The 26,593-nt window shown below is 42.0% G+C and overlaps 1 protein-coding gene across 5 annotated transcripts in view; it reads left to right on the top strand.

The window, feature by feature from the left end:
- LHFPL2 (LHFPL tetraspan subfamily member 2) overlaps nt 1–26,593 on the top strand; it is a 184,910-nt gene that overhangs the window by 86,049 nt on the left and 72,268 nt on the right. For 4 of the 5 annotated variants that reach the window (XM_059061401.2, XM_059061408.2, XM_067031195.1 and 1 more), the window contains one exon: nt 15,105–15,162. The gene's annotated coding sequence lies outside the window, so the exon portion shown is untranslated. Of the gene's footprint in view, nt 1–6,236; nt 6,425–15,104; nt 15,163–26,593 lie in introns of all 5 variants that reach the window. The other variant, XM_067031193.1, reaches the window with a different exon arrangement.

The following is a 26,593-nucleotide window of genomic DNA, read 5'->3' as shown; positions in this document are numbered from 1 at the left end:
GTTAATGTCACCCACTATGATTGCGTTACTGTCGATTTCTCCTATTATGGCTGTTAGTATTTGCCTTATGTATTGAGGTGCTCCTATGTTGGGTGCATAAGTATTTACAATTGTTATATCTTCTTCTTGGATCCATCTCTTGATCATTATGTAGTGTCCTCCTTTTTCTCTTGTAATAGTCTTTATTTTAAAGTCTATTTTGTCTGATGTGAGAATTGTTACTCCAGCTTTCTTTTGATTTCCATTTGCATGGAATATCTTTTTCCATCCCCTCACTTTTAGTCTATATGTGTCCCTAGGTCTGAAGTGTGTCTCTTGTAGACAGCATATATACGAGTCTTGTTTTTGTATCCATTCAGCCAGTCTGTTTTTTGGTTGGAGCATTTAATCCATTTACATTTAAGGTAATTATCAGTAAGTATGTTCCTATTACCATTTTCTTAATTGTTTTGTGTTTGTTATTGTAGGTCTTTTCCTTCTCTTGTGTTTCCTGCCTAGAGAAGTTCCTTTAGCATTTGTTGTAAAGCTGGTTTGTTGGTGCTGAATTCTCTTAGCTTTTGCTTGTCTGTAAAGGTTTTAATTTATCCATCAAATGTGAATGAGATCCTTGCTGGGTAGAGTAATCTTGGTTGTAGGTTTTTCTCCTTCATCACTTTAAACATGTCCTGCCAGTCCCTTCTGGCTTGCAGAGTTTCTGCTGAAAGATCAGCTGTTAACCTTATGGGGATTCCCTTGTGTGTTACTTGTTGTTTTTCCCTTGCTGCTTTTAATATTTTTTCTTTGTATTTAATTTTTGATAGTTTGATTAATATGTGTTTGGCGTGTTTCTCTTTGGATTTATCCTGTACGGGACTCTCTGTGCTTCCTGGTCTTGATTAACTATTTCCTTTCCCATATTAGGGAAGTTTTCAACTATAATCTCTTGAAATATTTTCTCGGTCCTTTTCTTTTTCTCTTCTTCTTCTGAGACCCCTATAATCCTAATGTTGGTGTGTTGTTTAGTGTTTTCCCAGTGGTCTATGAGACTGTCCTCAAGTGTTTTCATTCTTTTTTCTTTCTTCTGCTCTGCAGTAGTTATTCACACTATTTATCTTCCAGGTCACTTATCCATTCTTCTGCCTCAGTTATTCTGCTGTTGATCCCTTCTATAGAATTTTTAATTTCATTTATTGTGTTTTTCAACACTGTTTGTTTGCTCTTTAGTTCTTCTAGGTCCTTTTTAAATGTTTCTTTTATTTTTTCTATTCTATGTCCAAGGTTTTGGATCATCTCTACCATCATTATTCTGAATTCTTTTTCAGGTAGACTGCCTATTTCCTCTTCATTTGTTAGGTCTGGTGGGTTTTTACCTTGCTCCTTCATCTGCTGTGTGTTTTTCTGTCTGCTCATTTTGCTTAGTGTGTTTGGGGTCTCCTTTTTGCAGGCTGCAGGTTTGTAGTTCCCATTGTTTTTGGTGTCTGTCTCCAGTGGCTAAGGTTGGTTCAGTGGGTTGAGTAGGTTTCCTGGTTGGGGGGACAGGTGCCTGTGTTCTGCTGGATGAGGCTGGATCTTGTCTTTCTGTTGGGCAGGTCCACTTCTGGTGGGGTGTTTTGTGGTGTCTGTGACCTTATTATGATTTTAGGCAGCCTCTCTGCTAATGGATTGGGTTGTGTTCTTGTCTTACAAGTTGTTTGGCGTAGGGTATCCAGCACTGTAGCTTGCTGGTCATTGAGTGGAGCTGGGTCTTGGCATTGAGATGGAAATCTCTGGGAGATTTTTGCTGTTTGATAGTACGTGGAGCTGGGAGGTCTCTTGCGGGCCAGTGTCCTGAGCTTGGCTCTCCCACCTCAGAGGCACAGCCCTGATGCCTGGCTGGAGCACCAAGAGCCTTTCATCCCCATGGCTCAGAATAAAAGGGAGAAAAAAAAGAAAGAAAGAAAGAAAGAAGGTAAAATAAAATAAAATAAAGTTACTAAGTTTAAAAAAAATAATTATTAAAAAATATTTTTAAGGAAAAAAAAACCGGACAGACAGAACCCTAAGACAAATGGTAAAACAAAGCTATACAGACAAAATCACACCCCGAAGCATACACATACACACTCACCAAAAGAGAAAAAGGGAAATATATATATATATATCTTTGCTCCCAAAGTCCACCTCCTCAATTTGGGATGATTCATTGTCTATTCAGGTATTCCACAGATGCAGAGTACATCAAGTTGATTGTGGAGATTTAATCCTCTGCTCCTGAGGCTGCTGGGAGAAATTTCCCTTTCTCTTGTTTGTTTGCACAGCTCCCGGGGTTCAGCTTTGGATTTGGACCCGCCTCTGTGTGTAGGTCACCTCAGGGCGTCTGTTCTTGGCAGACAGGACGGGGTTAAAGGTGCAGCTGATTGGGGCACTCTGGCTCATTCAGGCTTGGGGAAGGGAGGGGTGCGGATGTGGGGCGAGCCTGCAGTGGCAGAGGCCCGCGTGACGTTGCACCATCCTGAGGCGCTCCGTGTGTTCTCCCGGGGAAGTTGTCCCTGGATCATGGGACCATGGCAGTGGCCGGTTGCACAGGTTCCTGGGAGGGGAGGTGTGGATAGTGACCTGTGCTTGCACACAGCCTTCTTGATGGCCGCAGCAGCAGCCTTAGCATCCCATGCCCGTCTCTGGGGCCCACGCTGGTAGCTGCGGCTCACGCCCGTCTCTGGAGCTCCTTTAAGGCGCGCTGTTAATATCCTCGCACACCAGGAAACAAAGAGGCAAGAAAAAGTCTCGTGTCTTCAGGAGCTCCAGACCTTTTCCCGGACTCCCTCCCGGCTAGCTGTGGTGCACTAGCCCCCTTCAGGCTGTGTTCACGCAGCCAACCCCAGTCCTCTCCCTTGGATCCGACTGAAGCCTGAGCCTCAGCTCCCAGCCCCTGCCCGTCCCGGCTGGTGGGCAGACAAGCCTCTCAGGCTGGTGAGTGCTGGTCAGCACCAATCCTCTGTGCAGGAATCTCTCTGCTTTGCACTCCGCACCCCTGTTGCTGTGCTCTCCTCCGTGGCTCTGAAGCTACCCGCCTCTGCCACACGCAGTCTCCACCCACGAAGGGGCTTCCTAGTGTGTGAAAACCTTTCCTCCTTCACAGCTTCCTCCCACTGGTGCAGGTCCCATCCCTATTCTTTTGTCTCTGTTTTTTCTTTTTTCTTTTGCCCTACCCAGGTACGTGGGGAGTTTCTTGCCTTTTGGGAGGTCTGAGGATTTCTACCAGCATTCAGTAGGTGTTCTGTAGGAGCTGTTCCACATATAGATGTATTTCTGATGTATTTGTGGAGAGGAAGGTGATCTCTGCATCTTAACTCTTCTGCCATCTTGAAGCTCCCAGCCCAAAGCAATCTTGAGAAAGAAAAACAGAGTTGGGGGAATCAGGCTCCCTAACTTCAAACTATACCACAAAGCTACAGTAATCAAGACAGTATGGTACTGGCACAAAAACAAAATTATAGATCAATGGTACAGGATAGAATGCCCAGAGAAAAACCCATGCACATCTGGGCACCTAATTTACAACAAAGGAGGCAAGAACATAAAATGGAGAAATGACAGCCTCTTCAATAAGTGGTGCTGGGAAAACTGGACAGCTACATATAGAAGAATTAAATTAGAACACTACCTAAGACCATACACAAAAATAAACTCCAGTGGATTAAAGATGTAAATGTAAGACCAGACACTATAAAACTCTTAGAGGAAAACATAGGAAAAACACTCTTTTTTTTTTTGGTGATATGCGGGCCTCTCACTGTTGTGGCCTCTCCCATTGCGAAGCACAGGCTCCGCGGCCATGGCTCACGGGCCCAGCCGCTCCACGGCATGTGGGATCTTCCCGGACTGGGGCACGAACCCGTGTCCCCTACATCGGCAGGCGGATTCTCAACCACTGCGCCACCAGGGAAGCCCGGAAAAACACTCTTTGACATAAACCACAGCAAGATCTTTTTTGACCCACCTCCCAGAGTAACAGAAATAAAAACAAAAATAAACAAATGGGACTTAATTAAACGTAAAAGCTTTTGCACAGCAAAGAAAACCATGAACAAGATGAAAAGACAACCCTCAGAATGGGAGAAAATATTTGCAAATGAAACAACAGTCAAAGGATTAATCTCCAAAATATACAAACAGCTCATGGAACTCAATATTAAAAAAAACAGAGAGTCCAGTTAAAAAAATGGGCAGAAGACCTAAATAGACATTTCAGCAAGGAAGACATACAGATGGCCAAGAGGCACATGAAAAGATGTTCAACATCACTAATTATTAGAGAAATGCAAATCAGAGCTACGATGAGGTATCACCTCACGCCAATCAAAATGGCCATTATTAAAAAATCTAGAAACAGTAAATGCTGGAAAGGGTGTGGTAAACGGGAACCCTCTTATACTGTTGGTGGGAATGTAAATTGATACAACCACTATGGAAAACAGTATGGAGGTTCCTTAAAAAGTTAAAAATAGATCTACCATATAACCTAGCAATCCCACTACTGGGCATATACCCTGAGAAAACCATAATTCAAAAGCGACATGCACCACAGTGTTCATTGCAGCACTATTTACAATAGCGAGGACATGGAACCAACCTAAATGTCCATCGACTGATGAATGGATAAAGAAGATGTGCCACATACATACAATGGAATATTAGTCAGCCATAAAAAGAAACGAAATTGAGTTATTTGTAGTGAGGTAGATGGACCCTAGGGTCTGATACAGAGTGAAGTAAGAAAGAAAAAATACTGTATGCTAACATATATATGGAATAAAAAAAATGGTACTGATGAACCTAGTTTCAGGGCAGGGATAAAGAGGTAGACAAAGAGAATGGACTTGATGATATGGGGTGGGAGGGCGAAGCTGGGGCGAAGTGAGACTAGTATCGACATATATACACTACCAAATGTAAAATAGTTGGCTGGTGGGAAGCAGCAGCAAAGCACAGGGAGATCAGCTTGGTGCTTTGCCATGACCTAGAGGGTTGGGTTAGGGAGGAGGGGCTCAAGGGTGGGATAGGCGGGAGGCTCAGGAGGGAGGGGATATGGGGACATGTGTATGCATATGGCTGATTTGCTTTGTTGTGCAACAGAAACTAACACGGTATTGTGAAGCAATCATACTCCAATAAAGATCTGTTTTAAAAAAAAGCCTCAGTGAGCAAATAGAGGCTACCCTCTCCTGATCTCCTTTTCCCCCTGGGTTTCTTGGCCAAGATGTTATCATCTACCCATACTTGTATTCATCAACTGATACTAAGAACTCTGTCTCAGGTGCTAGTCCAGATATTAGGGGTCCATACAGCACAGACTCAAGCACATTCAAGGCCTTGCCTTAATGGAGCTTACACTCTAGTGGACAAACAAGTGACTTAGAAAAAAATCTTTGTCTGTACTTATATATCTGGATATGTCTGTAACTGCCCATTCATCCTTCTGTATGGATGGCTGTCAGGCAGTGGTGAGAGCTTGGAGAGATAAAGCTGGGTGAGGATGGCAGACAGTGCTGGAGACTGAGAGGATGTATGCTGTGCTCTTCAGCTTGGGCGGTGAGGGAAGGAGGTGACATTCGTACGGGGACTTGAAAGAAGTGAGAGGATAAGCCATATGAATATCTGTGATCTGGAGAAGGCCTCTGTTTCTAGTCAAGGACTTAGTCATGGCCATTTTGTAATGTTGCCAAAGCCACAGTTCATAAATGTTAGCTAGCAGATGGATGGATGTACTTGGACCTGGGAGTCAGCCAAGCAAATAATTATTACCCAGTGTGCTGGGAGTGACAGCCATGCTCAGAAGTCTGCATGGGCTCAGAGAAGAGAGGGATGGGAAGAGGTCAAAGGCAAGAGCAAGTTTAGAGAAGGCTTCGCGGAAGATGACATTTGAGTTGGGTCTTGAACAGAGTTCCACATATGGAATTAGAGAAGATATAGAGGCACACGGGCAGATTTGGAGGACACAGCATCAGATTTGGGGGTCAAAGCAGGCCACGAAAGAGGGGCTCATAGCCCCATGACTTGTCATGGGGAGTGGTCAGCAAACCCAGGACAAGTGAGCTAAGGTCAGGTGTGTTCTAAGAGGATGCATTCATTAATCTGACCTTGAATGCTGTCCTTGGGGAAGAAAAAAACAGGAGAAAAAATCTTGGGTTTTCCCGTTTTCTCCCCTTCCCAGGTGCCCCCTTGAGAGCATTCCTTCCCCACATCCCCTTACACTGTGTCCTTTTCTGATTTTAAAGACCACTTCAGCAAGGTCCCTGTTCTGAGAGCTGTTGCAGAGGTCTCTGCCATCTTGGCTGGAAGATCAGTCATTTATGTGTTTTGAGAGAGAACTCCACTTTGTCGTGCCACGGGGAAAGGACCTGGCTGTGTTGCCTGAAAGCTTGAGGGAGAGAGGATGGGGCTCAGCCTTTGCTTCTGACCCAGGGTAAGGCTGTCTTGGTGGGGGGGTGGGCAGGAAGGGCAGGCTGTGGCTCTCCTAAATGAGGGGTGTAGGCTCTGAGGTCACCCTTGGTCTGGGCGCTCATTGGGAATGGGACGAATGAGCAGTGGGGACTCCGCAGAAAAGCTCTGGTATCTTCCATGTGCAGCTTTGGCATTATGTTGGTTTTAGTGTGTTTGCCTTCATTTTCTCTAATTTATCAGGGCAGGTTTCCTCCACCTCCCACTTTAAGTTTTATATGGAAAGCTTTATAAATACAGTGATTCTGCAATAAGATTTCTGTCGTGTATAATAGTTTTTTGGTGGGGGGCTGTGTCCGGGTGTTCGTTGCTGTGCATGGGCTTTCTCTAGTTGCAGCGAGCGGGGACTACTCTTCGTTGTGGTGCATGGGCTTCTCATTGCAGTGGCTTCTCTTGTCGCAGAGGATAGGCTCTAGGTGCACAGGCTTCAGTAGTTGTGGCACGCAGGCTCAGTAGTTGTGGCTCATGGGCTTTAGAGCGCAGGCTCAGTAGTTGTGGTGCACGGGCTTAGTTGCTCCGCAGCACGTGGGATCTTCCTGGACCAGGGATCGAACCCATGTCCCCTGCATTGGCAGGCGGATTCTTAACCACTGCGCCACCAGGAAAGCCCCATGTATAATAGTTTTTATTCTTTAATACTAAGTCACTGTATTCCTTTGTGGTGTGCATATTCCTCTGCTTAGTTAAGCAGAGCTGTCCGAGGAAATGTCAGGAAATTTCAGTACCCACCTCCTTCTCTCCCTCCTTAGAGTGCAGCAGCTGTGCTCCCTTTTTCCTTGTGGGGTGGTGGTTGTAGGACAGGCCTCATTACAGGACTCCACCGCCGAGGAATATTAGGATTTATTTTTATTGATAAATTATACTGTACATTACTATGTGAGATTTAGTGCCAGCTAAGAATATTTTATTAAAGGTTCATGTACCGTTTGTTTTGTGGTGATACAGATTTTTACACATTTCTTGAAATTTTTTTTTTTTTCCTGAAACTGAGGAGCATTTGAAGTGATTTTATCCCTCTGCCTTCATTCGGAGGGTGTCCTCACGTTTGTCCTGGTGACACTGGCCTTCTGGGCTCTCTCTGGTGTAAATGAAGATCCTCTTCATTGTCTCTGTGCCACCAAAATCCTGTTACCTGCTCACTATTGTCAAAGGTTTAGCAAAGCTCAAAGCCTTTGATTATGAAGACTGAAGCTTAAAGTACACATACCAGCAGTGACCCACACGCATTGCGGTATAAGCAAAGGCTGCCAGCCCTTCCCCCAGTAGGAGTCTTGGGGGCGCAGCACAGAGGCATCCAGGCAGAGAATTGCTGACAACACACGAGAGGGAGTACTTTCCTGGAAAGTAGCAAGGAATGCCTTGTTCGTTTTGGTTTCCGCAGTGCCTGGCAGATATTTTTTTTTACTGGGAGTAGATAAAATAATGGACAGATAAATGCTTTTATGTATATGTAAGATAACGAAAAGGGTAAATATTGAAGCTGGGGAAGCTGGGCTTCCTAAAGCAAGCTATCCATTTTACCATTAGAGCTACCTTGCTTAGAGGCAGACTCTCCCTTTTTCTGATTTCTTGCCTGTGTTTTCAGGAAATTGCAAATCCTTTAAAGGAAAGGCATTTCCACAGTGGTGAGTTGGCCTGTCCCGATGGTGTAACAGCCCTGCCCCTCAATGAGCTTCGCCTCTGTGAAGGCGATGCCATGTGAGGGTGGGTCTTCAGGAAGCATTCCATAGGTCAGACAGGCTGATTCCTGGACTTCAAGGGGTTTATCATTGACGGCCAGCCTGGGAGCAGGGTCTCTAGTTGCTGTATATATGCCTTGGCCTGTGTGAGTCTGAATTACCCTTTGGTAATTGGTTTGGAAACCTTTTTAATGAGTAGACGTTCTTTATTTCGAGTTTTAATCTTGGCATCTGTTTTTCAGAAACACTGGTCTGTTATTACTTAAAGTTTATTCCCAGATTTGGAATGCAGACTGCTAAGAAATGTCAAACAGAAAGGGGTTGTCAGCACTTACAGTCTAAGTTCTTCACAGGGCCGCCTTTTGCCTGGCATGTGCCCCGGCTGTGCTGTGCTCACCTGCCCTCCTGTGACAACCTGGATCTGTCAAATCTCAAATGACCTGTTCTTGAACAAGTGGTTGTTGGAGTATTGGATGAGGTTTACTCATTGCCAGTGCCTGACGATATTCACAACTGTTTCTCTCTTGCAAAATGATCACATATCTATACTCAAGTTTAAAAAACAAGCGAGAATATTAAGAGTAGTTGTCATCTGGAGGAAGGTTTCTCAGAACTACTTAAAGAGCTCTTTATTTATTTATTTGTTTGTTTGCTTATTAAAAAAATTTTTTTGGCTGCATTGAGTCTTCGTAGCAGCACGTGGGCTTTCTCTCTAGTTGCAGTGAGCAGGGGCTACTCTTCGTGGCGGTGCGTGGGCTTCTCACTGCGGTGGCTTCTCTTGTTGCAGGCTCTAGGCGTGCAGGCTCAGAGTTGTGGTGCACGGCCTCAGTAGTTGTGGCAGGTAGGCTCAGTAGTTGTGGCTTATGGGGGTCTAGAGTGCAGTCTCAGTAGTTGTGGTGCATGGGCTTAGTTGCTCCGTGGCATGTGGGATCTTCCCTGGACCAGGGCTCTAACCCGTGTCGGCAGGCGGATTCTTAACCACTACGCCACCAGGAAGTCCCTAAAGAGCTCTTTACTTGTGCACACTCGCTCCGTTAGCCTCCTCCACCGCCTGTATTCTAAGTATACTCCAGGACAGAAGACATTATGCACAGACTTGAGGACTCCCCTGCGAGGACAGCATAACCACCCCCCGCCCCGTACTCCTTCCATGCCTCCTGAGTCACCCTTCATCTCTGGTGTTTTCTCCTCATTCTGGAATTCCTGCTGTCATCTTGGCTTGATGATTTTCTCATTCCTATTAACCCAGTATTTCTCTCTTTCCCATATCTTGCCTTTTCTGTCTGTGGCAAATTTTCCTAATGCAATCATCCATTCGTTTACACGGTAAACGTTCATGAAACATCTGCCCTGTGCCTTGCACTGTCCAAATGCAGGAGATAAAATCCAAGTAGGCTATTCTGTGGAACACAGTTACTTAAAAACTTATCCTTTAACAGATTCATGTTGATGTGGGGAGTTTTGAATTGAGTCATTTCTCCTTCCTTACGAGTAAAAGGAAGTTTCTGTGATGAACATTCAGCTTGTAGTCTGTGGGGTCTTTGGAAACTTGAACTTGAGTCATTCCCTGTGTGGCTGAGTGGCGGGGCAGGCATTGTAGAGGTTCAAGTTTCCAGGATTTCACATGAGTTATCACAGTCCAGCCTTTGGCAGTCTGCCACCCTCTCTACTTGGTAGACAGGTTCGTGAAATTTGACACTCTTATGTCTTTCCTGGAAAATCTTGTAAGGTTCAGCAGTCCTTCAGTGGCTGACCCATTTCTGTTAAACTCCTGTTGTCAGACCCAAGGTTATCCTGGACCTGTTGTTAGAATAGTCAGTGCATTCCACTGACTTTTTTTTTTAAACTCCCAGCCTAGGCTTTGAGTGACAATTTACACTTTACATGCAGAAATGGAACACTGCTCTTTTTTTTTTTTTTTTTTTTTCTTTTTCTTTATTTTTTTGGCTGCATTGGGTCTTCGTTGCTATGTGCAGGTTTTCTCTAGTTGTGGTGAGCGGGGGCTACCCTTCATTGCAGTGCACGGGCTTCTCATTGCAGTGGCTTCTCTCTTCTTGCGGAGCACAGGCTCTAGGGGTGCAGGCTTCAGTAGTTGTGGGGCTCAGGCTCAGTAGTTGTGTCTTGCGGGCTCTAGAGCACAGGCTCAGTAGTTGTGGTGCATGGGCTTAGTTGCTCCATGGCATGTGGGATCTTCCCGGACCAGGGATCAAACCCATGTCCCCAGCATTGGCAGGCGGATTCTTAACCACTGAGCCACCAGGGAAGTCCTGGGACACTGCTCTTTGTGTTTATTATGCTGCCACTAACTCCCCTTAAAATATGAACCGCCTGCCCCAAGCATTTATTGTATCAACATAGCACAGTAAAGTAGGATTTGAACTCTTATTCCTTTAGTGGACACATGTAAGCGAGAGAAGTGTCTCTACCAAAAATATAGAGTACTTCTTAGTGAGGTAGAAGGGGTGGTTTGTGAGAGTAGTAGGGCTCTTACCATATTTTGCTTTCAGCTCATCTCCTTTGGTATTCACTTCCGTGCTTCACATCTTTAGGACCCATCATTGCCCCTGTCCTTGATGAATAAGTATGGTCTTGGTTGTTGCAATATTGCCTCGTTGGAAATACCCTGGACTTGGGAGTCAGAAGTCCTGGGTTGGAGCCCAGATTATAGCATTTACTGTGTGATTCAATTTAAGTTGTTCAAATTCCTAGTCTGTAAAATGGGAATAATAAATGATGTCTGTTCCCACATCTACTCCAGCTACCTTCCACTCCTAGTGTTGATCAAATGAGAAAATGAATTTCAAAGTGTCGTGTAACTTACACAGTGCTCTGCCATGGGAGCCCCCATCCTTACCAAGTATGGGCTTTGTGAACTACCGCAAGGTTCATGAAATGCCTCTTTCTGTTACAGGACGGTTATTGAGACTTTCCCCTTCTACGGGTATCTGTGATCACAAGCAGCTGCCTCTTCACCCACCCAGAGGCAGCATGGACCTCTGTGGGACAGCTGTTTATGATGACATTCTTTCTTCAGTTAAGCTGAAATCTAGCCTCCTAACTTCAAGATAACTTACACTTCTTGGTTCTAGTTTTACAGACTAACAAGAAACAGTTCAAATCAGTGCATGTCAAGTTATAGAAATTTATAACTGAGAAAGGGGTCTTAAACTCAGCTTCCTGTTTTTGGCAATTCAATTCAATAAATAAGAGCTGGGGCCTGTCACGTGGGTGCTGTGCTCGGGCACTAAAGGCAGCTATTGTTTCTCCTCCTGATCTCCGGAAGTGGAACCAAAGGGCAGGGAACCAAATGGGGATGAATGGGAAGCAAAAACTTTTTAACTCCTTAATATGCAAAAATGTGGTGGTTTGAATTTTTTTAAGAATCCTTGCTAGAAGAAATAGTACCTGTATTTATTGGGCTATGAATAATTTAAATACCTCAGCAGACTACTAATCTACAAATGAACATATTTACAAAATAGAAATAGAGGGCTTCCCTGGTGGCGCAGTGGTTGAGAATCTGCCTGCCGATGCAAGGGACACGGGTTCGTGCCCCGCTCCGGGAAGATCCCACATGCCGCGGAGCGGCTGGGCCCGTGAGCCATGGCCGCTGAGCCTGCGCGTCCGGAGCCTGTGCTCCACAACGGGAGAGGCCATGGCAGTGAGAGGCCCTCATACCGCAAAAAAAAAAAAAAAAAAAAAAAGAGAGTCAAAGATGTAGAAAACAAACTTATGGTTTGTTTTACCAAGGGAGGAAGCGAGGGAGGGATAAATTGGGAGTTTGGGATTGACATATACACACTATTATATATAAAATAGATAACTAATAGGAATCTACTGGGGACTTCCAGTGGTTTAAGACTTCGCCTTCCAATGTAGGCGGTGCGGGTTTGATCCCTGGTCAGGGAGCTAAGATCCAACATGCCTCTCTGCCAAAAAACCAAAACATAAAACAGAAGCAATATTGTAACAAATTCAATAAAAACTTCAAAAATGGTCCACATCAAAAAAAATCTTTAAAAAAAAGAAAAGAATCTACTGTATAGCGCAGGGAAGTCAATACTCTGTAATGACCTATATGGGAAAAGAATCTAAAAAAAAGTGGATATATGTATATGTATAACTGATTCACTTTACTGTACAGCAGAAACTAACACAACATTGTAAATGGACTATACTCCAATAAAAATTAATTTTTAAAAATTACAAAAATGAAGACAAAAGAATGATAAATAAGAAACAGATATTTCTAATTTTTATAAGCTCCCATGTATTTAACAACCTGTCAATGAAAAACATATTTGCACATAGAGAAATGGAAAAATGGTGATATGGCATCATGATAATGCCTTTGTGAGTGCTTCTCTTCCAGTGCAGGGGGTGTGGGTTCGATACCTGGTCTGGGAGCTAAGATCTAAGATCCCACATGCCTCTCAGCCAAAAAAACCAAAACATAAAACAGAAACAGTATTGTAACAAATTCAATAAAGCCTTTAAAAATGGTCCACATCAAAAAAAAAAAAAAACTTGAACAACACAGTAAAGCAACTATACTCCAATAAAAATTAATTTAAAATATAATAAAATAAATGGGTATGTTTAGTACCTACTTCAGGGTTTTTGTGAGAAATAAATGAGTTAATTTCCATGAAGTACATAGAACATTATCTGACAGTTAATGCCTAATACATTAACTATTTTTATGAACTTTTGAGGACTGTGAGATTTGACATATTTCTAGTCTACTGTATCTTTTTGAAATAGCATTAAAAAATAAGAAACTGTAACACCCTATTTACCAACCATATCCAGTAACAGAATTGGCATAGTTCATCTTTCTGATCACTTTGGTGGTTTCACAAGATGGGACTTGGCTGTCAGAAAAGCTTTATCATGATACTGAAAACTTGCTCCCAGATACCATACTTCTTTGGACCTTAGGCCAAGTTTATGTATTCTAGGAGGTGCTTTTTCTCTGCAGTGTGAGTTTGGAGAACTTTAGGTGGGAATCAGGATTCAACCCTGCCTTCTTTGTTGTTAGGGTCTCGATATCTGCCTTAATTGTCCAGAATTTTTGCTTGCCTTGTATGTAACAAAAGAGATTTTTTAAATGTTATCTTTGATTTGGAGGTGTGCTAATTCAAGTATTTTTGTCACCCATTTAGCTCTTAGAGGTAATGAAACATTGATCAAGAACTTCATTTATAACAGACCCATTCATAGTAATCCTAGTGGCTTATTTCACCGAAGCTGTTTCCAGATAAAAATACTGATCATGACTTCCCATGATGTTTCCTGAAAGGGTAAAATTAAACTGTGGGAAATTCTTGGAATTTAACTAGTAATTAACTTACAAAGAACTTTTAAAAAAACCATAACTCCCCCAAGCTATTATATAACAAAGGACCTTAGGAGTTCAGAATTCTTTTATGTATGTATTTTTTCTTAACTGAAACACAATGAGCATTGTCCAGTATCTTCGAGTTTGTAACTGAACTAAAATGATTTCTTTAGATAGAGGAGCCTTTGAGTCCAGTATTGGCTTTTCAACCTCAGGTCCAGTCTGGATTTATACTGATTACTGATGCTTCACGTGTTAACCTAGTTATCTGGATGTAAGTTTTTACTCATGTACTGTATTATGTTACAATCGTGAATGGCATGATTAGGCTCAACTTTTTTTTTTTTTTTTTTTTTTTTTTTTTTTTTTTTGCGGTACACGGGCTTCTCACTGTTGTGGTCTCTCCCTTTGCGGGGCACAGGCTGCGGACACGCAGGCTCAGCGGCCATGGCTCACGGGCCTAGCTGCTCCATGGCACGTGGGATCTTCCCGGACTGGGGCACGAACCCGTGTCCCTTGCATCGGCAGGCAGACTCTCAACCACTGCGCCACCGGGGAAGCCCTAGGCTCAACATTTTTAAACATGCAGAAAGCACAAGTTAATTTTATCTGCTAGTCAGTTTCCTTTCCAGACTTTTACTTTAAGGAATGTCAGATTTCTATTTGGGGAGGTGATGAATAGACTACATAAAGTGAAAGGAGTGCTTTCAAGGGGCCACATGGCGGAGTGAAAAGAGCATGATTTGGAAACCCTGGATCTGTGTGATACTGGGAAAGTTTCTCTGCTTCTTTCAAAATCTGCTTCCTCATATGTTAATGGACATACTCCCTGTCTGGAAAGGTTATAAATCTGATGCCACACAGTCCTGGGTGCACAATAAATTCCCAACAAATGGCAACTGTGATATTTTATATAAGAAATTTGTTCCATTTATGTTTAATATTTCAGAGCAGTGCTGAAAGACATTTTAGTCTATTTTGTGACTGTATTAAATAGGCTTATAATTTTAAAAGGTTATCTAAATACTTTGAGAACACCAAAAGGAATACTTGATTTTGGAATAAACTAACTAATCGTTTAAGAAATTCTTCTTGATTCCTCTGTTTACTCTGAGGATTTTAATGATCATTTCCCCATCTCTCCAATTTTTGATATCCTTGTGAATTTAGCTTTAAAAAAAGTTAACAGAATAACAGAAAAAGGATATAAAGTGCTGCCAGGATGGATTCCTCATTCACAATTTTATATTTCATTCCATAATTCGTTTTTGGATTATTTGAACTTTTTATGTTTGTTTGTGACCTCAGGGTCACAGGTTGTGTTTTCAAGTTGATCCCCTTGTGAGGGGAAAGGAAAGGATGTCGTAGGGTGCGTGTTCATGGGTTGCACCTTCCTCCCTGCTCTCTTATTTTTTTCTGCTTCATCAGGGGTTTGGACTTTGGGTTAGTGCATCAGTGTTCCCAGGAAGGGGTGGCTACATTGTAATGCAAGCTGAACTTATATGCAACCTGGGGGCCAATATTTGAAACACCACATATTTTAATGAGACATAAAATTGTATGGTAAGCCTTCCTTATGTGTTTAAAAGAAAAAAAGTAATGTTTTGTTCAATTTGTTTCTCCAGGTGGCATTTTTCTGAAGTTGTTCATTGAGACTTCCCAGCATTCCTGCAGATATAATAGGTGAGTCAATGAAATCAGATACCCTTACTATCAGTGATTCTTTGGAAACCCTTTTTAGGTGGGTGGCAACTTACTTCTTGAAAGAGGTTCAGTGTTCCAAACTTTGGGGCCCTGAATGATAAACACTAGTTTTTTTGGTTTTGTTTTTGGCTAGAAATACCACTTTGATGAACGTACACAAATGTTGTAAAGAACCCTGTAAAGTTTCACTAATGATATTAAGTTTAATGCTGTAATTTCCATACCTTCAGTTCTGACATGGTTTGTTCTGTCACCATTTACAAACAAGTTTGAGACCTCTTTAATAATGGGCACAGCTGGCTTTAAGTTGTCTTTCCTTTCAAGCTTCTCTGTGGATCATTCACCCTTTGTTATCATTACTCTCTGAAAGGGGAAGTAGAGATGGCCAATTTGAATTACCCAGTTTTAGTTTTTGATGACAGCATGGGTAGAGGAATTGCCTAAATAAAAGTTGAAAACAGTTGACTAATAGGTGATTTATGATTAACTCTATAGATTTTAATTTATAAAAGTCACTTTGGGAGAATATTAGTAACAGAAATAGGGGCTGAGTAACCTCCTACAGTATGCATTCAAGGAAATCAAAGTGGAAAGTTAAATAACTGTCCCCAAAGACTTTGATCCAGCTCTTTTTCTCAAAAGGGAGAGGCCTGTTCAACCTGGTCCTGTAGAGGCCTTGCTCTTGTCATGAATTTGAGGGTGGGGCTCAGGCCAAGGGAACCAGTGCATGGTTTGTACTTGGAACTGACCGACACCTGTCCAGAAGGGTCTGCCATGTGCAGGGGATTTGAAGAGTATTTTCACAGATACCGTCCCATTTGTGGAAAGGTGATCTTTTTTGTTTACAGATTCTGGGGAAGGAAAAATTGCTCTTATGTCATGAATTAAACTATTGATTTCTCAAATGTTTTTAAATTGTCCTAACAACTGCTGGTTGGGTTAGGTGAGGAAGCTTGGCTTGTTTTTTGTTTTTTTTTAAATGGGAACTGTAAGCACTTATGAGTTATGAAATTATTTGAGCAAAGTTCCTGCTCATGGGAAAGCCTAGGCTGACCCAAGACAGGTGGGTATCCTGTTGGCACTTTATCAAACTGATAATCTTTAAATATCTGCTCCATGTTTATATAGTGGAGGTGAGAGAAACTGATTGTCTGTTAATAAGACTATTAATAAAAAATACATACCTTTCCCTGAACATTGAAAATAAGGGATTTATTACTTGTGATTTTCTGAACTAAGTGTTCATAAACCTGTTTAAAATTTGGCTAATAATAACAGTCTGCCATGCGCTGTTCAGATCCAGAATTCCAGAGACCTGCCAGCCAGGTGATAACTGGGGTTGGTGGTGAGGCCTGCTTTTGCTCATACAGTTCTATGAGGGGAATAGTCTCAACAGAGACAGGCTTGTGCTGGTGAGGGGTGTTTCTTTCCACTCAGAGGCACTGTCTGCTTGAGTGAAAGCAGGTCTGATTGCCATTTTGCCTGTTATGTAATGAGTAGAGTGCACCCCCGAGTTAAGTGGCTCCATGTTTCCAATGTATTCCAATGATGATTTAGTCCCCCTTTGTGAGTTGTCACCCTGGATCAGTTCCAGGCTGGCCTGTTTAATCCAGCTCTGGGGAAAAGCCAATTCCATCTGCCAGTGCCTTCAGCAGCTAAGTCGTGTTTGCCCTTGAAATCCCTGTCTCTGAAGATTTAACCAGATAAAACCAACCTGCTCTGTACCTTTTTTGGTTTTTGTTTTTTGAATTGTGAATTCATCCCATGTAAATACAATAAAACGTTACCAAATCAGAAGACATAAGAACAGCCACTCTGATTAACAGCATCTAAATTATGAAGAAATCTGATCCTACCTTCTGCTGTATATGGTCACTCATGTTATATCAGCTTGGTAGAAGATTTCTCTTGATCAAAGAGAGTCACTGTGGTTTGGGGAGAGTCTTATCATCAGGAGGCCCTAGGCTGAGGCTCCACCTCTGCCGGACGCAGATCTGGGTTGGAATTCCAGCTGTGGTGTTAGCTGGCTGTGTGACTGAAGGCAGCCTTCCTTACCTGATGGAACTCTCATCTCTTTATGTGTGGATACTACTCCCAGAGTGGTTTGGAAGAGTGAACAAGGCATGATGGCAGCATGCGTGGTACATAGTAGACGACAGGTACCCCCTGCCTGGCTCCTGACCCCAGGCATGTTAGAAAAGGCATTGGACACGGGGTGGAGGCACTGCTCTCCTGGGTAGCTCCTGTGTCTCCCTGGTAAAGTACAAGGTGATTCCTGCTCTGTTTTGCCCGCCTACTCCGTGAGAATTGTGAGGAGCCTTTGAAAAGTAGGAACTTAGGGTGTGTGGTTAGAATTAGAGGGCTTCTGTGGCAGGCTTTTTTTTTTTTTTTTAACCTGACTTTCTGGGGTTGAATCCTAGCTCTGCACCTTATAATTAGGTGTATGACCTTGAACAAATTATTAACACCCTCTCTGACTCTCACCCAATCTCACAGGATTGCTGTGAGATTGTGATGTACTGTGTGTAGAGTGGGGCATATGGAACTAGTACCTGGTGAATCTCAAGAAATATGCCAGTAAATTTGCCAGAATACTTTTAGACGGGAGACAGAGAATCTGACTCAAAAGAATATTCTTGGTTTTAAAATCTCTCCAGTTTGAACCTCGGCTCACTGTGCTGCCTTTTCTATCATGTTATGATAGTTTAGACCAGGGAAGGTCATCTTTGTCCTGAATAAACTAAGAGTGACCATATCCTGCCTTGTGGGACTCACTCATTCAGAAGGGCAGAGCATTGGGAGTTAGTCTTCCTGGATTTTCTTCATGAGTAAACAGATCTTTCCCCATCTGGAAGAATTCTTACCAGAATTGACCAGATTTGCAAAGTGAAAGCTCTAGACCTGCATCGTCCAATATGGTGGCCACATATGGCCATTGAGTATTTGAAATATGGCTTGTATGACAGAGGCACTGAATTTTTAATTTTATTTAATTTTAGTTCATTTAAAATTTAGAACTAATAGTTAATTCAGTTATTGGAAAACTTTTATGTATGTGTGGGACAACTTGGACATCTACTTTTCAACTGTAAATTTTTTAAAGTTTAAGTCAGATCAAGTATTTCTGATGAAAATTTAGTGCCTGAGTTGAGATGTGCTGTAAGTGCAAAATACACAACAGATTTTGAAGTGTTACTGTGAGAAAAAATTATGTCAGTATTTTAATACTTTTTATATTCTATGTGGAAATGATATTTTGGATATTTTGAGTTAAATACATTATTGCAATTAATTTATTTTTGCTTTTTTAATGTTGCTCCTAAAATTTTAAAATAATGTACATGGCTCACAAAATTCTGTTGGACAGTGCTGCTCTAGACGATCCTTGAAAGAATCGGATAATTTCTAATTTATTAAGTGAAGTACAAGTTTTTCCAATAGACTGCAGATTATGAAAGTGGTTTTTTTTCTTCTTTTAAGTTTTTTGTTTCAGTTTACCAATTAACAAGTTTAGAGGAATTTTTTTAAATACTTAAAATTGAAAAGAAAAAGAAAAGGTATGTAGCAGATGTGTTACCTGAACCTTATGTGTGGTACAGCCTGAGGCTCCATTTAGACGTCTTGGCTGTAGTCTTTCCCCTCAGCCTTCTTACGAAATGTACTAAGGGAGGTACTCATCGCTATCCACCAGGATATGAACCCACACACTGTTTTTCAGCTAATATATATATATATTCTGCTTCTTTGATGATTGTTGGCTCTGACATTTGATGCAGATACCTTGTTCCCCGGGTCACATTTTGCCATGCCCAGGAGATGGGTTTATGAACTGTCATCCAGGAGAAAATGACTTTTAATCACCTATAGCAAGTAGCACTCCCTTATTACTGTAGTACCAGAAATACAGAGATACGTTCCTAAGGGAATAATTGCTGGCTTGATGTTTAGTTGTAACTGGTGTGTGTATGAAATGTGAGAAGATAATACAATGAAAGTCATCGGTATTCTGTTTCACATTTATGCCCTAGGTGACACTTGTGTATTTTAAGTGGTGGGGGGAAGAGTGTTAGATTCAGAATCATCTTGGTCTGGGTTTGAGTCCTGGCTGTATCACAAAGAGATGGTAGTGAGGTTTCCTAACTTCTCTGATTGTGTTCCTGTGTGATTGGTGCCAACAAACACGAGTCACTTTCCTTGTCAAAATTCTTCCATTCTAAGTACTTTCTCTGTGACACCTGCACCCCTTTCTGTAAGAAACATGGCAAATACCTTGCCATCCTCATACTTTTCCATACTGAGCAAGTGAATGAGAGTTTACTTTCCAGTACTGTCAACTTTATCCAGGAATTAAACAGGATTTGATATTTATATATTAGATAGAAACCATTATCAAATTTCATGAAGAATCTTCAGCTAAGGAAAGGTAGCTTTTCCTTGCAGAGAGTTTAACTGTTTTTAAATTTCAGTATTAGAGTATAGAATTCATTTCCACCAGCAGGTTGAAAGCAGTTAATAGGAGAGGAGAAGCACTTAGTAAGAGAGGATATTATAGCCTTCTCCTTTTACTGAGGGTAAACTGGATGAAATGTACATTCTCTAGATAGAAAATGATAAAGTATAAGTAGGCAGTGGTTTACAAGATTTAGCAAAAGCAAATCAAAGTAATTAAATGCATTAAAGACTTAAACTGAGTGCAGTTCTTTTTCTATTTCTGTTACTTGCATGTTGACAGGTTGTCTTTTTTCTGGTTAGAAGTCTGGCTGTAGACACTGTGCCTGTCTGAAGGAGAGTCCTGAGCATTCTTCCCAGCAGGGGCATTCCCTTTCTATGAAAAGTGGCTTCCCTTGGTAGACTGTAAACCTCCTGAGGGCTGGTCTGAGTCTTTTATTATACCCTCTGTGCCCAATACAATGTCTGATGCATGGTAGGTGCTGAGTGAATATCAGCTGAATGGATGGAGGATAAATGATGCTTAGACTGTAGAGCTGGTTCTGTAATATTCTTTGAAGAGAACTCTACTTCAGGTACATTATAGGCTGCCCAGCACAGTGCCTGACACGTGTTATGTGCTCAGTAAATGTTGGGCAAATGGAGGTGTGAATGTGGGCTTAAGTATAACTTCCAATTTATAAAGGACTTTCGGGAGTATGACCTGTTTGTTTATTTTTTTGATATTTAAAAATATCTTTATTAACATGAGGTTGGAAATAATTTCCTAAGAAACAAAGAGCATAAGTCACATAGGAAACAATTGGTAACTTTGGCTACATTAAAATTATGAACTTTATCAAAAGGCTATATAGAGAGTGAAAAGATAAAATATTTAAAACACTCATAAATTAACAAAGGAGAATATGTAAAGAATGCCTGTGAATCAATAAGGAGGATAGGCAACCAACTGAAGCAAAAATCTAGGAGTGGAGAAGGGTGGCAAAATACTTGAACAAGCACTTCATAAAGAGGAACCGCAAGGAACCAGTAAAATGAAAAGTTGCTCAACCTCTTGAGTAATGTGATTACAAACCCCCAAGATACACCCTCACCTCCACCTGATAAGCAAAAGGTTTTTAAGTCTGATAATGGCAAATCCTGATAAGAATGTGGAACAGCATGAACTCTCAGATACCACTGGTGAGAATCAAGTTATTAGATTCACCCACTTTTTTTTTTAACTTTTACTTTTTTTTTAACTGAAAAGACGTTGACATACAGTATCGTGTTAGTTTCAAGTAAACAACATAGGGAATTGACTTTTAAATACATTATGAATTGATCACCATGATAAGTCTAGTAACCATCTGAATATAACCCATTTATAATTTGGGAAGCAAAGAAGGTTCTTTTAAGCAGAGAGTTGAAGTTGAACATTAAGAAGGCACCACGACTGACAGATTGACCAGAGGCTAGGAGGCCAGATAGGAAGGTGTCAGTGGCAAGAAACGACGAGGGCTGGGGAGGAGAGGGTGTGCAGGGCTGCAGCTAACTGATGAAGCGCAGTCCCGGGGGAAGGGGGAAAGGTGCCTGTGGGGTTAGCTCTGGGCAGGGGCTGGGGCAGCTCTGTGGCAGAGGGAGGGAGGGTTGCAATAAGCTAAGATTAAAGTACCAGGAGTAGACGTTAAGAGAATTCCCACGTGGTGGCCTCAGTTCTTTTGAGAAGTAGAAGTTCATCTGCTTTGGGGAGAGGAGGTGAAGCCTGGGGTTAAAAAGAAGAATCCATGATCCCCTACATGGAAAGGAACTCGTCTCAATGCTGATGTAGCCATCTTCCTATGAAGTCTGGTTCTTTGGCTGATGGATTATTCCACAGGGAATTCTGGTTCTCCATCTGATGCAGTTGGTCCACAAGGACCTTCTGGATCTCACATCAGTAGACAGATTTGTTGTGATCAAATGCCTAAGTCTATGAAAAACGCTATTTGCAAACCTTCCAGCAAGTTGATTTGGTTCCAGCTGGTACCTCTCTTGTCCGTCCCATATACATGGAGAAATGCCATAATCCTTACGTAGAAAGCTTTTCTACTTTAATGGTCCACTCTTTAAATTGTTCCTTGAAAGGAAGGGGGTGAACTGACCTCAGGTGAATGAATATACACTGGGATAGTGTAGAGGTGTCTCCCTCATTATCACCATAAAATATATTTATGCTTTTATATGAAGCTTGTTAATATAGGTAAATAATAGCTGCATACATTTTTATTTGGTTTTTTTTTTTTAATCATTTGCCATGTCAAACCACAGCAATCCATGCTTACAACCAAAGAAGGCCATAATATAGCTCTGAAGTTCCCAGATCCTGCCCCCATAAACACCCTCTCTACTCTCTGAGATGTCATCATGGCTTTATAATAGAAACTGACTTCTTCTGAATTAAATATTGATTTAATCTACATTTCCTTTTGGATTAATTCAATAACCAAAATAAAGTGTTCGTAATCTTTTTCTTCTTGTGCTCTAACGCTTTGGGGAGACCACTAGTCATACAGCGGTCCTCTCCTTCCAGACACCAGCATCCCCTGAGCCACGGGGCAGCCATTTACCACGTATTATAGGGCTGGGGTGCCAGGCAATGTGTAAAGGTGGGACTGGACCCCAGTCTCTGTGCCTTATGTTACCAGCCCAGAATAGCCTGTGAAAAACTCTTAAAGCTAATTGGCAAGCTAAGATGGACTTGGAAATGTACCTGACTTTGATCCAAATTATTCTATATACACAGCCAAGTTGTGTTAGGAAATGGACACTTCCTGTCATTAACTCACAGCTAATGAAGACAAATATGACTGCAAATCCACTTTAGAAATCTCATGTGACTAATCTGTAGGAGCTGGGTTCTCTCTTATTGCCTCACTGCCTCATTTCTCTCTCCTTCCTTCTTTCTCAAACTGCATTCCTGATTCAATTAAAGTTCAATCTATTTTTCTTCTACTGTTCATGGAATGACTATGGATTGGAAAGGTACATTCAGCCTAGGGTGGTGGTCAACTGCTGTCATGGACTCATCATTGTTCAAGGTTAGAGTAACCAGTTTATTGGCCATTTACATCTCACATCAAGTGTATTTAAGTCTGCTCTTCAAGAAACTCAGGCATTTTGGTACGAGGGTAGTTACAGAGAAAGTCACTTGGGCAAAAACCCAGGAATTACATTTTTATTTAACTGCTGTGATAGTCTATGTTTTATGCTTGTATATTTATGTCATCTGCACATCTTAAAGACGGCTTGTTTTTTTTTTTTTTTTTTTACCTGCTCAAAGGTCACACCTCAGTCTTTCTTGTGCCCTTGAGCACTGTATACTCTTGAAGCCAAGCCGTAGTCCTTATGTACTTACTCTTGTGGCTGGACTAGAATTGCCAGATGTTTGTATGTGTTTTTCTCCCGATTATCAAAATAATCCATGTTCATACAGAAAAGTATAAGCAGGAAGGGAAAAAAAAAATCAGTTCCTTAAGGGGTCACCACTGCCAATCTCATGACAAGGTTTTCTTTTTGTACATTCTTTTCTTCACATAATTGAGCACTTATTCTGTATGCGACTTTGTATTCAGTTACTTTTTTGTTTAATATTATAAGCATTTCCCTATATCATAAAAAGTTTCTTGTTTAAAAAAAAATTTCAGTGGTTGAATATTGTCTTATGGTACATATTTAAATCATTTTAACATTTTATTTTTGACATTTGGGTTGTTTTCTGATTTTTTTAAAAACCATTAAATATAAACTTTGGGGCTTCCCTGGTGGCGCAGTGGTTGAGAGTCCGCCTGCCGATACAGGGGACACGGGTTCGTGCCCCGGTCCGGGAAGATCCCACATGCCGCAGAGAGGCTGGGCCCGTGAGCCATGGCCGCTGAGCCTGCGCGTCCGGAGCCTGTGCTCCGCAACGGGAGAGGCCACAACAGTGAGAGGCCCGCGTACCGCAAAAAAAAAAAAAAAACTTTGAATATGCTTTTATAGATATTGATTCAGTTTTAAAAATATATCCAGGAAAGTTGGGCTGTCATTGGCAGTATAAGAGAGTACTTGTTTTGTCATGCCCTAAAGATGATCAGATCTTTCATCTTTGCCAGTTTGGGATGTGAGAATGGCATCGCATTTTAAATTTTATTGTTTTTATTACTAATGAAATTGAATATTTTTCATAAATAGAAGAGTCATTTGTTTTTTCTCTTTTGTGATTGTTTATGTCCTTTTCCGGTCAAATTGTCATTTATGATAATTGTGACATTTATGATTTTCCGTTTTCCTAGAAGGATGTGTTGGAATGCATAACTTTGAGCATGGTGTCTTCTCACTGATAGTTAATTGTGTGCCAAATTGGCCTGTATTTGAGGGGAAATCAGGCATGGAAGTGTCAAAGAGAACACACTCGGAGGTCGTGATGTGGCTTGTTGGTTGTGACAGTCAGCATCTGGAAAGTCAAGTCTACCCAGTGAGCACCCGTCCTCCCTCACCCAGACCTTGTGGGTACCCCATCATCACCCTGCATCCTGCCCTGTCCAGGCAGACGTGGCATAATGCCTGTTGACAGAGGAATAATAAAAACACAACGTGTTGGCTCATAATGAAGTGTTCATTGACCCCTTGAAGTGATTCTTACCTGCTTCTTTTCTGCTCATGTTTCTTCTCAGGCTGCTTGGCTTGCTTTTCTTGCCTACCCCTTAAGATAGTTTCCAGGTAGTCCTTGACCCCGTCTCCCCTGCATCTCCTTGCATTCTCCAAGTTCTCTAACGTACTCCGTGCCTTCAGTTGCTGCCCACAGGCCAGACCTCCCCAGACCAAACCTCTTCTCCAGTCTGCAGACCCATGTAGCCTTCTGCCTGTTGGGGGGTTCCCCCCTGGTGTCCCACTGGCACATCTAATGCAGTGTGCCCTCACATGAACCTGTTCCCTTTCCCTGACTGGCCCTGTCGCCTGGATTCTATCTCCTGGTAAAAAGACCTCGACTTATCCTCCATGCTACTCAGACACCTGAGTAGCATCTCGAGACCCTGCTTTTCCCTCACTGGCAACATCCCATGGGTTATATGATGTTCTGTCACTTCTCCCTCCTTCACATCCTTCATCTGCATCCCCCTTCCTGAACATCCCTGAAGTTCAAGCTTCACTCCCTGAATGAATGATTATCACTTTCCCAATTAGAGACAGTCTTTTAAAATAAGTAAATCAGGGCTTCCCTGGTGGCACAGTGGTTGAGAGTCCGCCTGCCGATGCGGGGGTTACGGGTTCGTGCCCCGATCCGGGAGGATCCCACATGCTGCCGAGCGGATGGGCCCGTGGGCCATGGCCGCTGAGCCTGCGCGTCCGGAGCCTGTGCTCCGCAACGGGAGAGGCCACAGCGGTGAGAGGCCCGCGTACAGAAAAAAAAAAAAAAGAAAACAAAAAAGAAAAATAAGTAAATCAGGTTTCTCTAAAGTAAAATTGATGTTTTGCAGGGCATGGTATTGTAATGGAATATTTATTAATTCTCTGTGTGAAGTAAATCCTCATCCATTAATTTATCTTTTATAGAAACCTGAATTCTTCACCTACTTGCTTGGCTTGAAGCAAAGTACACCTTGAATAACCTCTAACACCTATTAGTCAAGTGAGAGACCCTGCGCATTACTCTCTATTGAAAGGGTTTTTGATTTGAGGACTTGACATTTTTCCTTTGGGTCTTAATTTCTATATGTGTTGTTTTTCTGTAATATTGGAATTATCCTTTATTAGCTAGTTTTTCAACTTCACCTCCCATGGAATCAGGCAAGAAATACAATTGTTTTCATAAGATTCTTTAAGGGAGTAAAATTAATATTTTGGAGAATGAAAATATGGTGAATTGTCTCCTAAGGATTGAAAGACTTTATTAAGATAGCAAAATATCATTCCGCAGGGTTAAGTTTTTTTCAGGGCTTATTGGAAGTATGGTGCTGGGAAGAGTAAAAGGAAATTTAATACCATGGAAGCTGGAAACAGCCACTGAAATCCAGTTTTTAGAACACATATAATGCACTAATTCCCAGAGATTTAAGACCGCTCCATTCGCTTCTTGAGGCTCTCAGGCTCCTTATGACCCAGACATATAAAGGTTCTTCAGCACAAATATACCATGACATTACTATATACCATTACTATGAATACTGACTACACCTGAATATGGGATGTCCCAGGGTTCTGCCTTCCCTTATCGGTATCAAGTTGCTTCACTGTTGTACCTTTCTTAGATGGGGTTCCCCCATTACAGATCCTGTGACAAAGATTCAGGCACAAGTCGGCTACCTGGGAGGTTATCCTGGAAAGCATAGTTAGGGGAATAGGCATGTGAATTAGGGAGGAGAAGAAAGCCAATAAAGGGATGCTCTGGAGCAGGTTGCTCAATCCCTGGTGAATTCTAGGAAACATTCTTCAGAATCATCCCATCTGAGGGGCCAGCAAGCTAGGATATGTCTCCTCCAACTCACATTCGTCATTGATGGGTGCTCCTCAGGCCAGCGCTTAAGGTCTGTTCCTTGCTGGGGCCAAAAAGAGAGCCCTCAGTGGAGGTCCTGGATGCTTGCTGTACACATGTTCAGGAGAGGGGGCTGAGGGCGGTACGACTGGGGCATCAACAGTGCCTGCTGAGTGCACTGCTTTAACATTCTTTTTTTTTTTTTTTTAATTTTTAACATCTTTATTGGAGTATAACTGTGTTACAATGGTGTGCTAGTTTCTCCTTTAACATTCTTAACATTGACAGACGAGAGATCACTTGAGAGACACCTCAGGCGGTCAGAAACAAAGCATACGCAGAGAGTGTTAGTAGAATGTACTTAAGTCGTATCAGTGCCTGATAGATGTCGGAGTGCCTTTAAAAGATACTGAGAATTGGCCATTGATCCTGAAACGGGGAAGGGAAGATGTAGAGGGAGTCTCTGAGAGGTGTCTAGATGTTGTTCCT

The sequence above is a fragment of the Kogia breviceps genome, chromosome 4 (assembly GCF_026419965.1).
Source record: "Kogia breviceps isolate mKogBre1 chromosome 4, mKogBre1 haplotype 1, whole genome shotgun sequence".
NCBI classification, from domain to species: domain Eukaryota; kingdom Metazoa; phylum Chordata; class Mammalia; order Artiodactyla; family Physeteridae; genus Kogia; species Kogia breviceps.
This window is presented reverse-complemented; position numbering and strand designations above follow the sequence as displayed.